This window comes from Xyrauchen texanus, chromosome 24 (assembly GCF_025860055.1).
Source record: "Xyrauchen texanus isolate HMW12.3.18 chromosome 24, RBS_HiC_50CHRs, whole genome shotgun sequence".
NCBI classification, from domain to species: Eukaryota; Metazoa; Chordata; class Actinopteri; order Cypriniformes; family Catostomidae; genus Xyrauchen; species Xyrauchen texanus.
Genome location: NC_068299.1, coordinates 25,771,647 through 25,788,225, shown reverse-complemented (window position 1 = coordinate 25,788,225; position 16,579 = coordinate 25,771,647).

Below are 16,579 nucleotides of genomic sequence, written 5' to 3'. Positions count from 1 at the left end.
AGGGTGTGGTAGGAACCTTGGGCACATAGCCCGGTCGCGGTCTTAGGATCACGTATGTGTCTGCCGGACCGAACTCCAGGCAAGTGTCGCTAACAGAGAACGCTTGCAGGTCCCCGACCCTCTTGATGGAGGTGAGAGCGATCAGCAGGGCGGTCTTGAGAGAGAGGGCCCTGTGTCCAGCTGAATCTAGCGGCTCGAAGGGGGGTCTCTGGAGGCCCGTGAGGACGATCGAGAGATCCCAGGAGGGAAACAGGTTAGGCCAGGAGGAAGTCAGCCTCCGGGCACCTTTTAGGAACCTGACAATTAAGTCGTGCTTACCAAGAGACTTGCCGTCTACCGTGTCGTGGTGAGCCGCAATGGTGGCGACATACACCTTGAGGTTGGAGCACTGACCTAACCGCGCACTGACCTAACCGCGCACTTCTGTGGGTCTTCAGCTCGGGAAGAACACCAGTCTGCGAACAGACGCCACTTTAGGGCGTAAAGATACCTGGTAGAGGGGGCTCTGGCTTGGTTGATAGTATCTATGACGGTCGATGGTAGCCCGGCTAGATCTTCCGCATCCCGTCCATGGGCCAGACGTGGAGGTTCCAGAGGTCTGGGTGCTGGTGCCAGAGCATGCCTCGTCCCTGAGAAAGAAGGTCCTTCCTCAGGGGAATTCGCCAGGGAGGGGCTGTCGTGAGGAGCGTGAGGCCTGAGAACCAAGTCCGGGTGGGCCAGTAGGGGGCCACCAGAATGACCTGCTCTTCGTCCTCCCTGACCTTGCATAGCACCTGTGCAAGAAGGCTCACTGGGGGAAATGCGTACTTGTGCAGCCCCGTGGGCCAGCTGTGTGCCAAAGCATCTGCCCCAAGGGGAGCCTCTGTCCGGGCATACCAGAGCGGGCAGTGGGAGGTTTCTTGGGAGGCAAACAGGTCTACCTGGGCCTTGCTGAACCGGTCCCAAATCAGCTGGACCGACTGGGGGTGGAGCCTCCACTCTCCGCCGGGCAAGCTTCGTCTTGACAGCGCGTCCGCTATCACATTGAGGTTGCCGGGGATGCGAGTGGCGCGCAGTGACTTGAGTCGCTGCTGACTCCAAAGGAGGAGACGCCGGGCGAGCTGTGACATGTGGAGGGAGCGTACTCCGCCTTGGTGATTTATGTAGGCTATAACCGTGGTGCTGTCTGTCCTGACTAGGACGTGCTTGCCCCGAATTAATGGGAGAAACTTCCTCAGGGCAAGGAAAACAGCCAGCAGCTCTAGGCAGTTGATGTGCCAACGCAGCGGGCCTCAGTTCCACCGGCCTGCAGCTGCGTGCCCATTGCACACGGCACCCCAACCCAATTTGGAGGCGTCGGTTGTAACCAGAACACGTAGGGACACCTGCTGCAAGGGTACGCCTGCCCGTAGAAAGCAGAGGTCTGTCCAGGGTTTGAAGGTTTGGCGGCAAGCAGTGGTAACTTTCACGTTGTGCGTGCCGCGGCGCCATGCTCATCTCGGGACTCGAGTCTGGAGCCAGTGCTGAAGTGGTCTCATATGCATCAACCCCAGCGGCACGGCTGCCGCGGAGGGTGCCATATGCCCCAGGAGCTGTTGGAATCGTTTTAGTGGGACCACGGCACCTGGCTTGAAGGAAGCGAGGCATTTCAGCACTGACTGAGCATGCTCGTTGGAGAGACGTGCTGTCATTGAGACTGAGTCTAACTCCAAACCGAGAAAAGAGATGCTCTGGACCGGGGTGAGCTTGCACTTTTCCAAGTTGACCTGAAGCCCCAAACGGCTGAGGTGCCTGAGCACCTGGTCTCTGTGCGCGCATAGTAACTCTCGCGAGGGGGCCAGGATGAGCCAGTCGTCGAGGTAATTGAGTATGCGTATGCCGGCTTCTCAGAGCGGGGCAAGAGCTGCCTCTGCGACTTTCGTGAAGACACGAGGGGACAGAGACAGGCCAAAGGGGAGGACTTTGTACTGATATGCCTGGCCGTCGAACGCAAACCGTAGGAAGGGTCGATGTCGAGGGCGAATCGAGACGTGAAGTACGCATCCTTCAGGTCTACCGCTGCGAACCTATCTAGATGTCGGACGCCAGATAGAATTTGTTTCTGGGTGATCATTTTGAACGGGAGTTTAGAGAAGGTCCGATTGAAAACTCACAGGTCCAAGATCGGTCGTAAGCCGCCGCCTTTCTTGGGTACAACGAAGTAAGGGCTGTAGAAACCCTTCTTCATTTCGGTTGGAGGGACAGGCTCTATCGCGTCCCTGGCCAAAAGGGAGGCGATTTCTTCGCGCAGGGACTGGGCATGTTCGTTGCGCACTGCGGAAAGATGAACGCCCACGAAGGGGGGCGGAGGCCTGGCAAACGGAATTGCGTAACTGAGTTGAATGGTCCGGTGCAGCCAGCGTGACGGGCTGGGCAGTGAAAGCCACGCCTCTAAGCTCCGTTCTAGGGGCACCAAGGGGACGAGTATTTTGGACGTACCCGGCAGGACTTCGCAGCGGTGCGGAACAGGTAACGCGGTGTCGGGAGGCAACGTAGCGCCCCGAGGCTCTGGTGCTGAGAATAAACTCAAAGCACTTACATTGCTCCGCGCACCCGGCAGGGGGCGGGTTCGTGACTGAGGAGGAGGTCTGCTGGCATCCTCTGGCCGGCCGGGGAACAGTCGTGGGGCTGAGGGCGGGGACACCGCGTCCGGGAAGCCGGGACTTTTGAGGCCTGAAAGCAGAGTGCCGTGAGAACGGCATTTGCGGGCCATGTGACCCAGAGACAAAGGAAATAGCTCTTTTATTGAGAATTTGGGTACCGCAGCACCTGTTGGGGGTGCGGCAAATGAAAAAACACAGGATTCTCCTCCCGGCCCTCCACCAGGGGACGGAGCGGTCTTACCACCTCCGGAGCTAACGTCTTGGACTCTGGGTGCGTTGTCTCAGGGCGTTAAGGAAGCGAGTCTTGTCAGCTTCACGCATCTCGACCATGTTCAGACATTGCTGACGTTCCTGGACCACCAGCGTGGCCATCGCCTGCCCGAGCGCCGGTGGCGCTGTAGGCCTTTGCGGTCAGCGAGAATGTTGCTCTACAGGTCCGGGAAGGGAGTACAGGGCGGCCCCGCCAGGTGGTAGGGCTTCCGGGGCATAGATGGAGCGCAACTGCCCTATCCACCTGGGGAATCGCCGTGTACCCGTGGCGCGCTCCGCTGTCGAGGGTGGCGAGGGCGGATGAGCAGGTGGCGGTGTGACGAGTGGAGAAGGGTGCTCTCCACAAAGACGTCAGCTCATCATGCACCTCCGGGAAAAACGAGACCGGGGGGGCGAGGCTGTGAACGACGCCCAGACCCCAGGAACCAGTCATCCAGCCGTGATGGCTGTGGGGAGGATGGAGGGTTCCAATCCAAGCCCACGCTGTTGGCTGCCCGTGAAAGCATGTCGGCCATCTGTGCGTCGGCCTCAGCCTGGGCATGCAAGTCAAGTCAAGTGGTTGCCAAGTCAAATGCAGGCCCAAAGGCAGCAGCCGAGGGGAGTCCCCAGCATCAGATACCGCGCCCTCCGATGCCGCGGCGAGCTCATCTGCTTCGATCGCAGGAGGGTAGGTGGACTGGCTGTAAGGCGAGTCGCCATTGCCTCGAGCACGGACGGGAGTCAACGAGCGTGCTGGGGTGTGGGTGGTCCGAGGGGGCGTACCCGGCGGAGCTGCACCCGCTGCCATCCCCAAATCGCTTCCATTGCCAACCGCATCGTCCTCAATCCCGTGGGAAGAAGGAGCAATGCGGGGGGCGGCTGGAGTGGCTTGCTTACGGTTGTAAGCAAGCCGCGACCGCAACGTTGTCATGGTCATGTTCTCGCAGTGAGAACATGAACCATCCACAAACACAGCCTCAGTGTGATCGCTACCCAGACACACGAGACAATGCCTGTGGCCGTCTGAAGCGGAGAGCACTCTACCGCATCCAGAAACAACACAGGGGCGGAAAGGCATCTTTATAAAGACGCTTCCTTAAAAGGACGTTCAACGCCGCTGTGTTTTGCTCTTTTAGAGGAAATTACTCTTTTAAATAAAATCACTCTTTTATGAAAAAAACTTGTGAGAGTTCTTTAATCTGCATTGTTGAAGCGCCCAGGGGCAGGAATGCACAGCCGTGCAAACAGGAGAAAGCCGCTGTTGTGCGCCGTAAGGTCCAACAGTATGCAGCAGAGGAATGACAGGAACTGGTGTGTAACTCGCAGCAATTGCAGACACGACCATCGGCTCCGAAGAGATTTTCTGAATGAACTCCCGTATTTGCGCCGCTTAAATACCCGTATGTCCGGGGGCGGGATATGCAAATACTGGCTGCCAACTTCTCATTGGCCTTTTTTCATAGATCAGAGGTGGATATCGGTGCTCAAGAGAGACCCCTAGTGTCGCTTCTCTGACACAACGTGGAGAGAGCGACAGAAGGGCAACAACAATATTTCAAAAGCAATTCTGAGTTAAGTCTGCTTGCATCTAGTTGCCTGAACTTAAATAGTTAAGTTAATTCTATATGAACCCCAAGTTAAGTGAACTTAATTACACACATTTTTGAGATGACAACCATTGAGGGAATGAGTTTACTAAATCAACTGTGCAAAGTCAAGTTAAAAATGTTTTTAGTGTGGCGCAACATGGATCATCCTATTTTCAATTAAGCATACATAGTTTGTGTGATGTGACTTTGAGAGTAAACGGACTGTATCTGAAACTAAATATACTATTATTGAACTATTATTCTTAGAAATAATTCACAAATTAATGTTTTTTTTTGCAGAAGCATGTTTCGAAAGAAGGTGGCATATTTGTAGAAGATAAGACACAGCATGATGAGTATGATGAAGGTAAGGATCAAAACCACATACATGGGCAAGCGCTGGTCCTGCTGTGAAGGAAGTAGTTAAATATGCAGGCAGGAAAATTCATTAACTAAACTTAGTATGATCCTAGTGTATTTATTCCACATACATTATTCATATTCAAACATAAGGGAATAAGTTGGATATGAATGACTAGCCATGTTTTGAGTTGATTTTCAGAGGAATAACATGAGAAATGATAGTTTACATTTTAATTCCATATGTTTGAAGAGCAACCGTCTCGTATTTTTAATGCAAAACCAAGTTATAAAACGCAATAATGGGGGATCCATCTTGTCTAATAGCTGTTCAAGAAGGAAAGATGATGCCCAAATGAATAAACACTATATCCGTTTATATTCCCATGCAAACAATAATAATTGTCAACACCCAACAAGTAATTACAAAAAAACAAAAAAACAAATCAACTATAATAAACAAAACAATGTAACAGATAGTTACTTTACAGGAATTGGTCATTGGTAGAACACTTCAATGAAGTGTAAATTGATGTGTGTAGGTCTTATCTGCTGGTATAGATCCTCAAACAATGTCCAAAGTAGCAGCAGTCTCTTAGTAGATTAATAATCCAACCAATTGCGATGAATTGACACCAAACGATAACAATTCTCATGCATCTGACTCTTCCAAATCAGAAACTGTCATAAGTAAGCCAAAAGTCCCAAGCTTACATCCCTTTGGGCTCTAAATCCATATTTATAGTTGAAGACATGCAGTGTTAAAGTCATCGATAAAGAGTCCTTCTAAAATACATAGAAATAAACTGTATCAAACTCCTTAACAACAAACATCATCATCAAGGCATACATTTAAATAACAGGAAAGGAAACAAATCCTTACTTTAAGTTGAGCTTGAAATGGCACATTTCCCAACCAGGACATAACACAAATACAGGTAAGCCATGCTTCCTACTGCTGCTGTTCTGCTAACTTCCTCTACAAACCCACCTTTACTTAAGGAGCACATTTAGGACCCATAGCACCCCTAGCGGTGTGGAAGAAAGACTGCAGATAAAAAACTTTGTAACAAGCTTGTCTGTTACATATCCCTCCCTTCAGTGGAAGGCTTAATACATCCATAAAAAGGTTTCAAATTTTGAACATGATAAGAATCAACGGTGTCAGGATTATCAAGAAATGAGACTGAATAATTAACTGGGCCTAGGTGTTTTTGAACTTTAGCATGGCCTCTCCATCTAGGAGACAGTTTTGCCATGACCGCATCCTCAGCTTTTGACAAGGGGTGAGTACGAACCCAGACAACATCTCCTTCTTGGAGGATGGTTTGTTTTCTTCTCAAGTCATAGTAATGTTTCTGTTTTGCCTGAGCTCTCTTCACATTCTCCTTGACTAGCTGGATCATGCCCTCCTGTCTCTCCACAATGTCATAAGCGGGATTATCTGGAGTGGGTGGTCTGGGTAAGGCTCTCTCCAAAGGACCTCTCAACTTACGACCCAGAGCAATTTCGGCAGGTGTGTAGCCTGTGCTCTCTTTGTTTGCAGACAAGACTTAACAAGTGTGATGTAAACGGCGCTCCTCTGTCAGATACCAAATAGACAGGAGTTCCCCACCTTGTAAAAATCTCCTCAACTAAAATACGGGCAATTTGTGGTGCTTTGGCCATCCTTAATGGAAAAAGCTCCACCCACTTTGAACAGTAATCAACTACAACTAAAAGATGCTCATTTTGTTTAGAGCTCTTGGGAAAAGGGCCCATCAAATCCACACCCAGCATGTACCCAGGTTCCACCACTGGTGTTGATTGCAAGTAACCTGACAGCTTTGAAAATGATGGTTTATACTTTTGACAAGTTTCACATTCCTTACAGTATTTCCATACATCAGCTCTCACGCTTGGCCAGTAAGCATGTTCCATCAGTCGTAGTAATGTTTTAAGCTGACCCAGGTGTCCACTTAAGGGATTGTCATGAGCATACTTGAGAAACTCCCCTCTCAGACAAGCAGGTATGACCAGTTGGAACTTTGGTCCTTTCTGACCATCTGGGACACTACGAAAAAGGAAACCGTTCTCAAGGACATAATGCACTCTGGAAGGACAAGGACTCGGTTGACAAGCAGCCTTGTTGCATAACTCCTGAATTTCTGGGTCATTAGACTGTGTGGTAGCAATGTCAGACCAGTCTACCGGTAAATTAGATGGAGTTACAGAAGAGCTGGTAGATTTGACCATGGCTAACAGATGAGGTGAAGTAGTCGCTAGGCTACGTGACAAGGTATCTGGTACTACATTGCACTGTCCCTTTCTATACCTGACGCTGAATTCGAATCCTTGTAGCCGAATAGTCCATCGCGTCAGCCTCGATGAAGGTTTGGGATGTTGGAAAACCCAAGTCAACGCAGCATGGTCTGTAATCACCTCAAATGGTCTGCCCTCCAGATAGGGTCTCCATTTCTCAATGGCCCACACCACAGCCAAACATTCCTTTTCCGACACAGAATACGAGAGCTCTGCTCCATGAAGAAGTCTGGACGCGTAAGCAATTACGTGTTCCTCTCCATTTGCATCCTGTGTCAAAACAGCCCCAAGTCCGATGTAACTTGCGTCAGTTTGCACCTTAAACGACTTGTTAAAATCAGGAGGAGTTAACACTGGAGCTTTAGTTAAGTCATTTTTTATCCTTTCAAAAGCATCTTGACATTCTCTAGTCCATGTCCAAGTGGATTGTTTCTTCTTTAGGGCATGAAGAGGTGCGGCTTTCTCTGAAAAACTCTGTTTAAATCGGTGATACCAGCCCGCCAATCCCAAAAATCTTTGTACGTCCTTGAGTGATTGTGGTACTGGAAAATCACAAATGGCTGCTACCTTGGCAGGATCTGTCTTGACACCTTCCTCAGATACAACATGACCCAGGAAAGTGATTGTTCTCCGTACAAGGTTGCATTTCTTGAGATTCAAAGTCAGGCCGGCTTGATGTAAACAACTGAAAACTTGACTCAAATGTTGTAAATGCTCCTGCTCATTTTTAGAATATACCACAATATCATCGATGTAAACTAAGCAACATTTTCCTTTAATGTCTTTAAGCACATACTCCATTAATCTTTGGAATGAGGCAGCAGCATTTTTTAGACCAAAAGGTAGACGCAAGAATTCAAATTGCCCAGCAGAAGTAACGAATGCAGTTTTGGGAATGCTTTCTGGTTCCATCTCAACTTGCCAGTAACCACTCTTTAGGTCTAAGGTACTGAAAATCGAGGCTCCATGCAATGATTTCAGTATTTCCTGAATTTGTGGCATGGGATAGCCATCTAAAGTGTGTCTTTACGTTTAGCCCACGGTAATCCACACATAGTCGTGAACCTCCATCTTTTTTGGGTACAACAACCACTGGGGAAGCCCATGGTGACACAGAGGGACGAATGATGTTTTTATCTAGTAGTTCTTGAATCTCTTTGTAAATGAACTGCTGCTTGTCTATTGACACTCTGTAGGCCCTCTTTCTGACTGGTACCTCATCAGTGGTAATTATACGATGACTTACGATCTTTGAATGTCCAATTTCATGAGTGCACACAGACGACCAATCGTTCATCAAATTCTCCAACTGAGTTTTGAATTGAGCTGTGGTCTCAGTGTTCATAGTCAGCTGTTGGATGGATTGTGAAAGATCCTCAGATATTTTTGGAGTAGGTAAAGCAAGATAGAACTGCACAGAAGATGGGGTGATTGATTCTGAAAATAGAGGGGGAAATATTTCGACAGCATCCTCATCATCATTAGATGGTAAGCTGTACTGTGCATTCTTGAAATCCAAGACAACTCCAGAAAAAATTAAGAAATCCATACCAAGAATAATCGGGATCAGAATCTTTCATCACATACAATGTCAGCTTGATCCATTTACCCTGCAGATCACATTCACACTCAGACATTTCGATGGCAGTCTGCATTTGTCCATTTGCCAGCATGAAAGTTTGACCTTTACTGGACTTCCACTGTTCTCGATGATGCAACTGCTTCCAACACGACTCTTGAATTAATGACAGTGTACTTCCTGTATCTACTATAGCTTGAAAAAATCTGTTACGAAGCAATATAGGTAAAGTAATCATTTTGAGCTGTGGTTGAACCGGTTGTTGAACATACTGCACTAAACGAGTGTTAGCAAGCGAGGGTTTAAGACATGAATACCTATTAGGCTGGACTTTCTTCTTTTGAGACTCTGTGTTAGCATTACTCCAGTACCTTTTAGCTTCTCCAAAGTCCCTTTCAATTTGGGTACCAATCCTCACCAACTCGGCAACATTTTGTACTGAACCTCGTAACAAGCTAGCCAATTGTGGGTTACAATTTCTCAAGATGGCTTGTAGGATTTCTCGCTCTGGCATATCCTGTTTCCATCTCAGACAGAGCGCTCTGTAACGAAAAGCAAAGTCCCGTAGACTTTCTTGTGCCCCCTGTTTCCTTTCGATCAGGCGTCTAGCTGTTTCGTCTTCATAATCTTCACTCAAGAAGGAGCATAAGAACACATCTTTAAACTGCTGCCATGTGTGAACGTTTTTTTTTTCAGCGAGCCACCAGTCCTTTGCAGTGTCCTTCAAGACCGAGGTGAGAGAAGCTAACATTTCATAATCAGACAGAGGTCGAAGGGCTAGGTATTCTTCACATTGTTCTATGAAGGCAACTGGATCACTTTGGTCACTGCTACCAGAACTCGGAAACTCTACTTTTACTGGAGGTTGGGAATGAATTGCTGTGTTATTTCCAATGGTTGAAAGATAAGTATGGCTTTGTTGCACTTGATAAGTTTGATTTTGGACTTTACGAATTGGTGGAGAAACATATGGGCTTGGAGATGGTTGTATGGGAGTAGACATGGGAGGAACAAGGGATTTCAACTTGTTGTCAAGTTGTATATCTCGTCTCTTTAAACAGTCCACCATTGACTTCCCCAAATCTCTAATGTTAAGTTCAAGTCTTTGTTGAATCCTTTCACACTCCCTTTCGATGCGGTAAGTCAGCTTTTCTTCCACTTTCCTACATTTACTTTCTATTTCAGACTGGGTAAATCTGTCACTCAATTTTTTAACGCAGCCTTCCAATTTTGCCTCGAGGGTTGCAACTTGTTCTATCAATTGCCTCATTTGTTCTGTACTGTAAGCATCTGAATTGAGGTCGGGTCTTTCTTCCATTTCAGGTGGTGGCGGTGGTGGGAAAGGATCACTATCGTCATCATCAACTGCTGCATTTTCCTCTTCAGAATCAATGTATAACTCACTAAATGTATTGATGAGTTCTCTGATTGGCTCTCTTCTGGTTATAAACGATTCACTGTTGAAGTCCTCAATGGGCTCATACTCATCCCCTGAATCAGTGTGTTGACTTGCCATATCATCACCTAATTAAACAGACTATAAAAAGGCAAAAACTTGATCCCCGTATGGGCCACCAAACTATAACCGTCTCGTATTTTTAATGCAAAACCAAGTTATAAAACTCAATAATGGGTGATCCAGCTTGTCTAATAGCTGTTCAAGAAGGAAAGATGATGCCCAAATGAATAAACACTATATCCGTTTATATTCCCATGCAAACAATAATAATTGTCAACACCCAACAAGTAATTACAAAAAAACAAATCAACTATAATAAACAAAACAATGTAACAGATAGTTACTTTACAGGAATTGGTCATTGGTAGAACACTTCAATGAAGTGTAAATTGATGTGTGTAGGTCTTATCTGCTGGTATAGATCCTCAAACAATGTCCAAAGTAGCAGCAGTCTCTTAGTAGATTAATAATCCAACCACTTGCGATGAATTGACACCAAACGATAACAATTCTCATGCATCTGACTCTTCCAAATCAGAAACAGTCATAAGTAAGCCAAAAGTCCCAAGCTTACATCCCTTTGGGCTCTAAATCCATATTTATAGTTGAAGACATGCAGTGTTAAAGTCATCGATAAAGAGTCCTTCTAAAATACATAGAAATAAACTGTATCAAACTCCTTAACAACAAACATCATCATCAAGGCATACATTTAAATAACAGGAAAGGAGACAAATCCTTACTTTAAGTTGAGCTTGAAATGGCACATTTCCCAACCAGGACATAACACAAATACAGGTAAGCCATACTTCCTACTGCTGCTGTTCTGCTAACTTCCTCTACAAACCCACCTTTACTTAAGGAGCACATTTAGGAACCATAGCACCCCTAGCGGTGTGGAAGAAAGACTGCAGATAAAAAACTTTGTAACAAGCTTGTCTGTTACAAATTCATTAACTAAACTTAGTATGATCCTAGTGTATTTATTCCACATACATTATTCATATTCAAACATAAGGGAATAAGTTGGATATGAATGACTAGCCATGTTTCGAGTTGATTTTCAGAGGAATAACATGAGAAATGATAGTTTACATTTTAATTCCATATGTTTGAAGAGCAAACACAAAAGCTGAGTGGGAAGGATTAAGAAAAAACTTCTCACATCTTTGTTGTTCAGGATAACAGATGATAAATAACTTCTGCCATCATGTGGTCAAGATCCTGAACTACAAATATTAAACTGAAAACCACAAATGATTGTGTATAACCTCAAAGAAACACAACGTCTTTGTAATGTTACCCTAAAATGTAATAAGTAAAATAAATGTTTAATCTGCAATAATTTTTGTTATATAGTTCTTAAATATTGTTTAAATTAGACAATGTTTTAAGTAATTTTTATCATAAATTCTCCTCTCTGCCCAGTATGGGGCGATATGCAATATGACTGTGAATCACCAAAAACAGAAGAATAATGGGAAAGTGAAAGTGAATTGGAGATTGACAGAGCAGAGAGGATAATTTTTAGTAAAAAAAAAAAGAAATAATAATAATATTTATTTAAAAATACTGTTTCTCTCCTTCACCTATCATATTGCTTCTGAAGACATTGATTTAACTTCTGGAGTCATCTGGAGTACTTTTATGCAGACTTATGTGGACTTTGGGGCTTCAAAATTGTGTTACCCATTCACTTGCATTGTGTGGACCTGCAGAGATGAGAAATTCTTAATCTTCATTTGTGTTCATCAGAAGCAAGTTATACACATCTGGGATGACGTGAGGGTGAGTAAATCATGAGAGAATTTTCATATTTGGGTGAAATATCCCTTTAAGCAGCAACCAGACACAGATTGCTAGATTGCTTTCAGTAAAAGTAGCGGAAAGTGTTATGTACCTGAAATTTGTGTCCGGAATCTTTACAATAAAGATATAAGTAGCACTATGTTGGCGCAGCCATTTTCGTGAATTATAACCGGTTAATTTAGTAAATTATACGGAGGAAAAACACACAGACATCTCTCTGCATTCTGTTGAACCGGAACATCCTTTATTTCCATATACCCATTTGTGGATAGCAGATCACATACACGTGACACACGTGAGCAGTATGAGGGCACACATTACAAACTTTAACACCCCCACTTGTTCTCATACTGTGTAGATTACCATTATAACAACATAACACATGAACAGTCTTGTATTTCTCTTGTGCTGCATTTACATGCCAAACATAAGACTTTTGAACTTTTCAAGTTTAAACTTTGTTACTGGTTTAGTCTTAACATCAGCCACCATTTCTTCAGTGGGGCAATACTCAATTATCACTTTACCATCACTGAGTGCTGATCGAATGAAATGATACTTTATATCTACATGCTTGCATCTTTGTCGACACACTGGGTTCTTTGACAGAGCAATGGCATATTGGTTATCTTCAAAGATTTGTACTGGCTCAAACAGACAACCATTTTCCATGCCATTCAACAACTGTACAAGATACATGCTTTCCTGTGTGGCTGCTGCCAGTGCCATGTACTCAGCTTCACATGTAGACAAAGCAACTGTGGACTGTTTCTTTGACTTCCAGGAAATTAAAGGACCATTTTGAGTAAGACTAAAACAGTATCCTGTCGTACTCCGCCTGTCATTTAGATCTGATGCCCAATCAGCATCACTGTATGCCACAAGTTTGAGATTTTCCTCTCTTTTCTTGTAACATAGTTCATAATCAATTGTACCTTTTAAGTACCTTATCACATGTTTCACTGTAGACCAGTGTTGTTCATTTGGATCAGACAGATATTGCGACAATTTACTAGGTCGACCGATTAATCGGCCGGCCGATTAATCGGACGATTTTTAGCATTTTTTACATAATCGGCATCGGCCAATTTCCAAGTATATCAAGCCGATTATTAGGCAGGCATCTGTGGGCAGCCTAGTGTTGTTGTGGAACACGTGTTCGACGCACGCTGCCCCTAGAGTCATTTTCCAGCAGAGTGAACAGACCTCATCCAGTGCCTATAAGGAAGGAGCTAAGTTCCTTGGCGAAAACAGTAAGGATTAAATTTGTATAACTTATTATATTTAATTAAAAACTTTTGATATTTTACTGCCAACTTCGAGAAAAAATGCGACATGACATTCGGCTACTTTGGATATTGATAGCGTAGTTGAAGTTGCATTATCACAGCAGAAGGGTTGCTATCATGTCACAATAAGTAAGCAAGAATTTTGCAATTACAGACAGTGAATCTGAGACTTTTATTTGTTCTGTTTGTGTGTCTTATATTTGAGAGGGTTGTCACTCAATGCAGAGAAATAAGTAATAAAAAAGATACCAACGCACTATAGGCTATTGAAGGACTGGCTTTGGTAAGCTCGGACGTTATCGGTTCTGCTGTCAGTACTGGAGAAATTAAGAAAATACATTTATTATTGCTATAAAGAGAAAGTTATTTTATCTCGCCAGCCATTTCTATGTATAATAATTCTATAAAACCATTCTCTGTGATGCAATTTAGCTATTCGCAGTCAGAGAGAGAGAGAGAGAGAGAGAGAGAGAGAGAGAGAGAGAGAGAGAGAGAGAGAGAGAGATCTCGCGCACAGCGAGCACAACACCAGCCCTGCTTGATGAGTGACGACAGACGACAGAACTAAACATTCAAACGTAGCCTGGTTTAGATCTGTGATATTAGTCTGATTTTATTTTATATTTCGCCTTCCAAAAATTATAAAAAGAATATTTATACATAAGCCGCATTCTGTCTAGCACAACTTCCTTCCCTTCTCAGCGGTGCACTGACATTTCTCCCTAAAACTCAATCTTAACGTCAGAATCAGAACGATCGGTGATTGTTGTAAAATGCTACTGTTGCTAAACTGCGGGACGCGTTTAATAATAAAATAGCGCAAGAGATACCGTTCCCAAACTCCGAAACAGACCGCAACGAGACAAGCAAATTATAGACTACTTTGGGTTTCATGTGCGCGTCTAAACGATCAAATATACACAAAAATATGTCTAAACGACCGAGATTCACTTAAACACAGTTTATGTCTTAAATGGACGTAGTTATGGAAATAGTTGGGAGAAAATATGCTGCATCAGTAGTCTATTAGATCTGAACCCAGACAACAAATTAGATCGTGCCGACGTTGGGGCGCGTGTGCCTGCCCGACATAAAGTGCCTCGGTAAGATGTCTTATGGAGATCGGTAGCTAATCGGCAAGATGTCGGGAAGACGGTGGCATTAGAATGATCGCCGACCGTGAGCCAACGTAAACCCGATATAATTATTATGACCTATTCGGCGCGATCCCACTAGAGCGAGAAAAGCATTCAGACGCCTCGCTCCTTTTGACTTAACACCGGAACAACTGATTTTCGGCTGCATCGCTGGAAACGACACAGCATGCTTGAAAATCAGCTGTTCCAGTGTTAAGTCAAAGGAACGAGGCGTCTGAATGCTTTCGCCGCTCTAGTAGGATCCCACCGTTATGTTTTATTTATTTGTTTAAGCTAACGTTAACTGCTGTCAGATTGTTCCAAGGACACAAGTTTCCTATTGTCTATCAACACTCAATAACAGTTTATGTGATGTGTTAATCATAATATTTCTTCCCTAACAATTTGTAAATTGAAAGTAAATCGAAATGAAATTGAAGTGAAAGTTAAATTGAAAGTAAGTGATTGTTTATGTGTAGGGTAGCCTATTTCACACACAATCTGACTACCTGGGAAATGTCAGTCTAACAGAAAAAATTAATGGATCAGTGATATTAAAATTAAGTTTGATGGTCATGCAAATTAGGCTACAGGAGTTTTCTGGGAGAAATAACAAAATAGGAGGGCACCGGAAGATGACCTTGAAAATTTATTTTTTAATTTGGTTTTGCAAAAGCAGTAGTAGTAGTAGTCCCAGCGGGCACCTTGACATCAATTTGACATCAACAAATAGTCAAGATTTTGACCACCATGTATGACATGCATGAATATGCATATTTCCATTATATTTTGTAATTATTTCCTTGTGGTTGTAAAGAGGCACAACAAAGGAATCAATCTGACATGTTTTTTCTGGTCCCTACATCTCAGGTCAATATCATTGACATTAAATCGATGTTGACTTGATGTCAGGAAATAAGACGTCAAATTGATGTGAAATTTAAGTCAAAACAATGTCTAAAATGTCTGAAATTACTCATATATATAAATATTTATTACTCATTGTAAATCAATGATTTTCAACAGCTAGACCTAGCCTGAATGATCTTGAAAGTTGTAGGCCTAAGTCTATGTATTTTGCGAGTTTTTATTTATTTAAATCCTAGCATATATTTAGTTCACGTTTAAAATGACAGCAGACACAATTGCATATACTAAAAGGTCAATTTAATCTGATATTGAAGCTGATTTTTTTAAAAATCATCATGGACTACAAATTGACTACAAAAAAACGTCACATCCTGGCCATATCGCGCGGGAAAGTAGCAAATCTGCATAACGGCTCTCACACTCTGTCTGGTCAACTGCGCTAGAGATCTTCGAAACTCAAAATCCTTCTCCAAATCCTGGTAACCAGCTAGCATGCTATTGTTGTTATTATGTTGATACACCATCATATACATAGACTACTTAATTTTAATGGGTGTAATTTTACTGAATTATGTCGAATAATTTCACAGCCATATCTTTAACGTTATGATGAGCTGAGCGAGCTAATGTAACCTGAGGTTAGCTTAACTGTAACGTTTACATTCGGTATAATGGAAGAAGTGTCTTACTGTCTGCAGTCATCGTATGATTTTATCAATGTGTGTGTATGTGTATGTGTGTGTGTGTGTGTGTGTCAGTGAATCGTAGCGGTCTGCTTCATGGTCTGCTTCTGCCATGTCTCTACACAAAATGCACAAATTTGACGTGTGTACCTGCAAACTAGTCAGCTTTTCAGTGAAATTAGCCGTTTTGAATCAAAATGTGTCATTTATGTGAATCTTGTAGATCCGATGAGTTTTTTTCGGGGCTGCGGTGAGGGTGAAGTTGCAAGCACGGTAAACTTCACAATAATAATTGGGAATGTGCTAATTAGACTGGAGTGCGAGACCATAGGCGTCTTTCGAGATGTTATGATCTTTTTTGCGCTCTAATGGTGCGTTCACACCAAACGCGAATAGAGCCTCTGGCGCGAGTGATTTCAATGTTAAGTCGATGTAAAGACGCGTTCCATACTAGAGGTCCTGCAGCCGAATCAGGCGTTTAGTATGGCGCTCGAAATGTTCCATTCGGCGACTATGGCGTTCAGATCGGCTGTTTATTATAACTTTGCAACATGCACTCGTCTAAATGAACGTCTCACTCAACGTCTTATTTTTTTATTCTTCTATTTATTTCTATTCAATTTAAGATGCTGAC